We start from the raw sequence: 7,661 nt of genomic DNA on the forward strand, positions 1-7,661 counted from the left end.
TAATCCTCTGTGAAGTCATTTTCTGAAAACCTTTTGTTTAAGTTTTCAGGCAATTCATTATCAAATAAAAATCACACTTTAGTATGAAGGTATGTTAAGATGCCATGTCTCTAGTCTGTTGAAAAATTCGATGTGATAATCTGACCTAATTTTTCTGTTTAATATTGTGAAAACTTCTTCAATACTGTTGAAAGATCATGTCTGCCTATAACTGTATCACATTTATCGGTGCACAGCGTTAAATATCTTTGCAAAACGGACACCTTCTTTACAAAATAATCTGTAGTTGTATCATGAGTAAATTTAAAGTTTTTTAATGGAGAACAATGATACTTAAGTGCAAATATAGAAAATACATTCCATAGACCTTTTCTCATCGGCTAAAGAAATGCAATACAACAAAATCAGAGGTAAAGTTTCGCGGCGCTGAACATAAAATGACTAAACGGAACGCATAACCTACTTGCAAAAATATATTGTAGCTTAACCATTTATAATATAATTTTAAAAATTTAATGTTCAGTTTCAAAATAATAAAGCTCAATCTGTTCTCACCGATTTATTAAGAAAATGAATACAATAAAATCGGCACGTAAAAGACATAAGTAATAACGGAATTGACGGAAATTATTGCTAATTACAAGTAACAAAGTAGGCATGCAATTTGCGCATAGCTCTCTTCGATAGCAAGAGACATTTTCAAAATTTGTAATTCTTTTCTTTTTTTTTTTTTTTTTTTTTTTAAAAAAGGTCATTCCTGATTAATACTAGTACAGGGTCCAGGAGAGGTTACACTGGAATCAAAAATAGTAATCACTCCCATTTCGAACTCACGGGAACAATTTAAGAAGTATGCTAAGGCAACACTGGAACACGTTGTCATATGGGTGTGCGATCACGTGTTTCAATGTATATTGCATTTGATACAGCTTTTCGGAATTTGTAGATGCTTATGATAGGTACTTAAATGCGACTGAAAAATGCAGTCTTAATAGAATTGTTTTTCATTTTCATTTTTATGGAACCAATGAGTGACCTCTGCTTTTGACTTATGTTGTTAACAAGAAATGTTGTTGGACGTTATTAGCATACCTAGCACATTATTTAAATAGTTTAAAACCAATATGCAGCCTGCAATGAAAATACAACTGCGTCGTATCATATTTTATTTTGAACTGCGTCGTATCATTTCGTAAAAATCATTATTTCCTAAGAAAATAAACATCTCTTTTTAATGAAAATTTAGTACATGATGCAAAATTATGTTTTGAAGTTTATGGTGAACTCTGAAAACGAGTATATAATTGATTTGAAGGAGAAACGATAGATAAAGCAATATGAACTGCGTCGTATCCACACATTTTCATAAAAATTCTGCTCCGCTTCGAGTTGCAAGTTCGCTATAACTTTTGTTTAACAAAATAGATGTCTAAGCAACATATACCGAACGAAGCGGAAAATAGTGTAGCGTGTTAATACATATATCTGGTTTTCAGTCATTTCCAACAAAAAGAGTTATAAACAAAAACATACATTTTTCGTTCCAAGATGGCGGCGTTTGTTTACATTTTGTAGGATACGACGCAGTTTTGATTCCCAGCCCTGATTAATGAACTTTGACAAATGTTAAATTTTCGTTTTCATTTTAGGATTGTTTAAAGTTGATACTCGGAACTTAAAATTATACCACGTAAACATATTCAGAACTTTAAAATAAACATGTTTAATTTGTACAAGATGTCACAATCATATCAACCCATTACGCGATATACACGCCTTTCAACGCCTTTTTCACCCCACCCCCTTATTGTTGTCTTTAATGGTGAAAAAATGCCTTATTTTGGACCCCAACACTTGTTTTTGTTTGAGAAATGTTGTTAAAAAGTGACCTCTTTTTCGGCGCGACCCCCTACCAAAAGATACATCAGGGGGTTGCCAGAAGGGGTGTGTGCCCACTTCTGTTTAGGGGGTTTGAAGGAGGACGGTAGTCCCCCTCATCGTCAAGAAAATTTTGGACTTGTGAGAGGCTCAAAATGACCCCAGATTGATCATAAGATAACGTGTAACCTAAAGCATTTGACTCTACTTCAATCCATTGAGAAGTTGCAGCACTTTGGAATCAATTTTGACGGAAAATAGTGATTTTTGGCCAATTTTGAGATGTCATCTGGTTGCCATGGTAACAGAAAACTTAAGCCTGAGCATGTTGTTGCAAGGGCAATGGTCCAGTCAACATTTGTGCCAAGTTTGATTAGTATTGAAGCAGTTTTTTTATAGTAGTATAAATTTGAACTTGTAACGGGAGACTTTTCAATGAAAACAGCCATTTTTCACAAAATGCTCATGAAGTAATGGGTTAAGATATGGAGATAAACCATAGTGAAAGGTTCTATATACATGTGATGAAGAAGTCTGTCATTATAAAATGGGTGTAAGGACGTATTCCCTTTCGGACAAAATCACATTCGCATATCCGGACATAATCCCCTCTATGAGCGGACATAATCCCCTTACCTACTCGGACAAAATCCCCTTGTTTCATAGGTTTTTTAAATGTTGAATTCTGCTTAAGCCGGTGCTAGGGGGCGTGGAGGTAGTTTGCACTTTACAGTACCGTCCATGAACAGGCTCAATCAAACCGAGCCTGCAACATTTTCAATTATGTTGAGTTGGATTTTGTTTAAGGATTCTTGCCTCCTCTCTTTTATCGCCACATCAACGTTATTTGTGCCGTGTGGAGGCTGTAAAAAGTCGCCCCGTACATTCAATCATAGACGTTATATTTCCGATCCTCAAAGATCGTTCAGCACCACACAATTGTTGTGCTTGTGTTAATTTAGTTATTTCTATCTGGCGTTTTTCTTGTTGGATGGTTCCAGTATTCCTCACATGAATACTGTTGAATCACCCTTAGGATATGTGGCCTGCTTTTTAAATTTGTCTTTTGACGTATTATCTGTGATATGAAGGCTTCATAACCTCTGCTACCCTTTTTAAATTTCATTTGTTTGATTCCGCCCATTGTTTTCTCGTTTACGGCACACGCATTTTTTTACTTGGGGACCATATGCTGCTTTTCATGGAATGCCACTTAGTGAAGGTTCCATGATAACCGCCATATGAACACATCTGCAGATGTTTCAAAATTCAAAATTGTACCAATTCATTTTAAATGTTGAATTCTGCTTAAGCCGGTGCAAGGGGGCGTGGACGGTAGTTTGCACTTTACAGTATCGTCCATGAACAGGCTCAATCAAACCGAGCCGGCAACATGTTCAATTATGTTGTGTTGGACATTCTTTAGGGATTCTTGCTTTCTATGTCCTAATGTATTATTATGTTCCATAAATTTGATTAATAATGTATTCAAATGATGTGTAAGTTGTAAATTTTGGGCATTCGAATCATTTTTGTCAAATATATTTACGGACAACATTGAATTTCTTATACAGAACATTTTTGTGGTTATGCTATTATAAGAATAGTTAGAAGATGAAAAAAATAACCTACCTACCTACCTACCTACCAAGACTTCTTTCTTGTCGTCCTAGCTGTATCTAGCGAAGCACACAAAACGGCGCGTTGTCGCGTGGCGCGTTATCGTGATGTTGTCCTGTCGCTTTGCTTTTAAGCCAATCCTTCGATTTGAACCGAGCGACAATGTGACATCGCGACAACACGTCGCACGACAAAGCGCTGATTGGAGTGCATCGTTAGCAACAGGGCGACAAGACAGAAGTCCGACAACGCGCCGTTTGGCGCTTTGTTTGATTCCCTAGCGACAACTAGACGCACAAAAGCGTACCAAATCAGCCACCATAACTTGTATGCAAACCGATTCGTGTTTCGCGAATCATCGTCTCACATCTTGCCCCTATTACAAATTGGATAGAAATTTAAAACAATGTCACCGCTTGTTGCACTTTTAAATGCTTAGGTTTCTTTCGAATCATTTACCTTGTTTGTTTGTTTTTTGTTGTTTTTTGTTTGTTTGTTTTTTTTGTCAATCAACAAAACAAAAAATAATAATACAAACATGGCAAAGAAGTAAATAAGGAAGATAACTGATTGAAATTTCAGCATTTTTGCTATAACAAAAATGACTAGATTAAATAAAGAATATCTGTTGTCGCTACACATTAGGGCCTGAAAATTTAGAATACTAGGAAATCTTGAATAATAATTACTGATATACCTGTGTCTTTCATGATTGGGCCATTCATATAATTTAAATTAAAAAGGTGTTAATATTAAAGCAAGAGGCGGGAGATGTTTGATTGAAGGCATGTTTGATGGAAGGCGTGTTATCTCACCATGTCTGTATTGAATTTACAATAACGAGAACTTTTTGAAAGTTATATATTATACATTAGCCATAGAATAGGGGCGGCTTGTGGTGGGGATGGAAGGTGAGAAGAATGACAGACTTGTATGAAAATGTTAACTAATGGTTACTTGACACGCCATCAACATCTGGGTGAAATAGAAACTATATATAGTGAGGATATATAGACATACACGGGTGTTGAAAGAGGAGAAGTGAAAAAAAATATGAAGGCTTTAGGATGCTTATTGGTAAGTACTAAGTCTTTTCTATTTTCTTTTTAGTGGGGTGACAGCATACTTTTATTTAATCAATGGTATGCTGAGAATAATCCAATAACAGGAACTACTATAATTAATGATTCAAATTAAAACTAATGTATTCAATACTAATTTTAATTAATTTCACTGTTGTATTACGCAAAGTTTGCAGTTGTATACGGTTGCATAAATGGAACATATTTACAATGTACTATGTGGGCACTCAATAGCTAATACGTGGCCACGCGATTTTAAATAGGTGAATAATATGTTGCTCACTGAATTGATAAGCGCATTCTCATTGGTAACTAACAGTCTTCTTACAGTATTTTTACATTTTTTCACTGTTGATTCTTTTACTTTAAAAGTGCATAATATAAGTGACCATTGGTATTTATCAATTTATTTTTGATTTTGATCGTTGGTGAGGTTTTCATCTATTTACGTTGATGTGATACCAAAATCTTAAATGAAAAAAAAATGAAGTAGAGCTTCACTTGATATTGTTTACTGCTATCATAACATTTCTTCCATGCTATCACTAAAAAAAATTAAAAATTTAATGCAATTGACCATGCAATACTTTAAAGCACGAATAGAACAAAGTGTAATAAAATGTATAGAAGTATACGAAGCATTTATGACAAAGTGGTGAATGTCGTTCAAATCGATTAACATGTTCCTAGCCTCAATCCCTTTTAAAGAGGTTATATATTTATTTATTCAGATCTACATTTATGCCCTTGTGCAAGTTAAATTTGTGCCTGAAATAATAGCTGATTTGGTGCCGAAATTCTGGCTTGCATTTAAAATTAAATATCTGTCAACCAAATAAGTTCAAATAATTATATGAATATGGAGCCTTTATAAATGGACATACAAATTATTCTATGGTATAAAATCGATTTGGTGAAATATCATGATATCAGTTTGAAAAAGTAAATATTCTTAAAAAATGTCTGTTTGTTTCTAACGATCTTTAATATACGGACATTTGGCATTTTTGATTGAAAATTAGTTTATAACAAAATTATCATTTCCTAGATAAAATTCAGAGAAACTATTAGTCACGGTGCATATCCCTATCGGTACCCTCTTAAAACGGTATAATTAAGGTCAGTCTCTGCTGAAAATACACCAATCTAGTAAATGTTCACTCTTCTGATGAAAGGTTGTATGTCCAGTGAAAAAGAATGATACCACGGAATACAAAGGAATTTGAAGGAATTTGTAGCGGACGATATAAATTTTATTGTATTGATTTATTGATGATTAATTGGGAATTGGTAAAAGTTATAAAAATGGTGTATAATTGACTCTCATACAGTAATATTTCAGAGGAACAGAAAAGAAATTAAACTTTACACTATACAAGGAATTACAGTATATTATAGAATGAACATATATTGCTGCAGAAAAAACAAAGATTTTACATTTTGAACATTATAAATACAAATACTTATTTATATTACAAATGTGGAACAGGTGTAAATTGTTAGCGTACAAAATTGCCGTAAAACTTGCGTCCTTCCAAGTACCGGTTTAGCCGGTGCAGGGGGTAGGGATTTGAGTGTGTGAGATTTTTTTCAAGCTTAAACAGATTCAATCAAATCGAGTCTGTAAGTTTTATCTTCTAATTTAATCGTTTCATATCCCTCGAGAAATCTACTTTTTTTCTTCTTTTTTTTCGCGGAATGATTTAATACTTTGGTTTTATGCAGGTTTTAATAATTTTACTTCTACAAGATGTTGATGCTGGCTATACTAGAAACGTTTTATCCAATGGGAATTGTCACGGCAACTTAAACGTAAGTACAAGATTTGGGAGTTACATATTTGTTACACTACAATGTTCACGAGACCTTGACTAGTGAAATAAAAACCATAACGGTTGCTTGGAACATTAATAACATTGATATTTTAAACGTTTACAAAACATAATTATGTTAATGTTTCTATGATTCTATAATTGTGCTTACGTAGAATTTTATTACATTTCTTTCTCGAATTACTTGTATACATGTATATACCAAAGTACATTTCATTCTTTCATGTCTATCAACCATCAAATTAAAGGTCTTGTCAATACTTACAATATCGCAATCGATATTGTCCGGCAATTATTTCGTTATCCACCCTTTGATATGCATTTATCCTGTGTCCTTGTACGTTCTATTTATCTTGTCTAGTAGAGTCCATTAAACAATATAAATAATTAGGAGCACAATAGGTCAGAAACAAATGAAATTTACTTTTTTAGAAATAGCAAACATTAGTTTTAAAACGTTGAGCATGTTCGATGTTATTTCCTGGAGAAAGCAGTGCTAAGTAAATGTAAACAAAGCAGTATTTCGGCTTCAATACTAAATACAAAATTACCATTACTAAATAACTGCCAAGAAGCAACAGGAGAAAAAGATAGTTTAGGTAATGTTTTGGTCACTATAAACTCGGACCAAAATTGAAAAGCTTTCGAAAAAATATTATCATTATTATTATTATTATTATTTATTTATTTGGGGGGGGGGGGGGGCTTAATGGGCCTTAAAGGAGTCCAGTTAGTAAATGATATCTCACAACGATGCTGTAAAATCACACAATACCAAATAAGGGAAGTGATATCATGTTAACCATTCAAGAAAACATAAACGTTTTTAAATTTCATTTCCTAATTTTGAAGCCAAAAAAAAAAAAAAAAAAAAAAAAAAAACACCAACAAACCAAGAACATCAACAACAACTTAAACTATGAAAAGACACGCGTTTTCCCTTTAATCGGTTAGGTTTGGAACAAGTCTTGATAAGTTCCCGACAGAGCTGAACACAACTGGGTCGGGATTTTCTTCTACATACATGCAGCCTCTAAGAAGTTAACATTCATGAAGTATTTATAAATTGCATATCATTACATCATTTCCAGAATTGTCCAAGCAATGAAATCTGTGCATCGGGTGAAAATTGTATTGTCACTCACGTACTATGTATAGACAGATGTTTTCCTTGTGAGTATGACATTTATCTATACACTTGTTTCCATTGTGACAATTAAGTAATTACTACATTATGTTAGCATATTTG

General features: G+C 33.5%; 1 long non-coding RNA gene across 1 annotated transcript; it reads left to right on the forward strand.

The window, feature by feature from the left end:
- Positions 1-4,383: 4,383 nt before the first annotated feature.
- On the forward strand, positions 4,384-7,587 carry LOC132754281 (uncharacterized). The gene is made up of 3 exons (XR_009629058.1): positions 4,384-4,575; positions 6,306-6,392; positions 7,504-7,587. It is a non-coding gene; the product is annotated as an uncharacterized LOC132754281 (long non-coding RNA).
- The last annotated feature ends 74 nt before the right edge of the window (positions 7,588-7,661 follow it).

The sequence above is a fragment of the Ruditapes philippinarum genome, unplaced genomic scaffold (assembly GCF_026571515.1).
Source record: "Ruditapes philippinarum isolate M1 unplaced genomic scaffold, ASM2657151v2 ctg25118_1_1_1_1, whole genome shotgun sequence".
In the NCBI taxonomy this organism is placed as follows: Eukaryota; Metazoa; Mollusca; class Bivalvia; order Venerida; family Veneridae; genus Ruditapes; species Ruditapes philippinarum.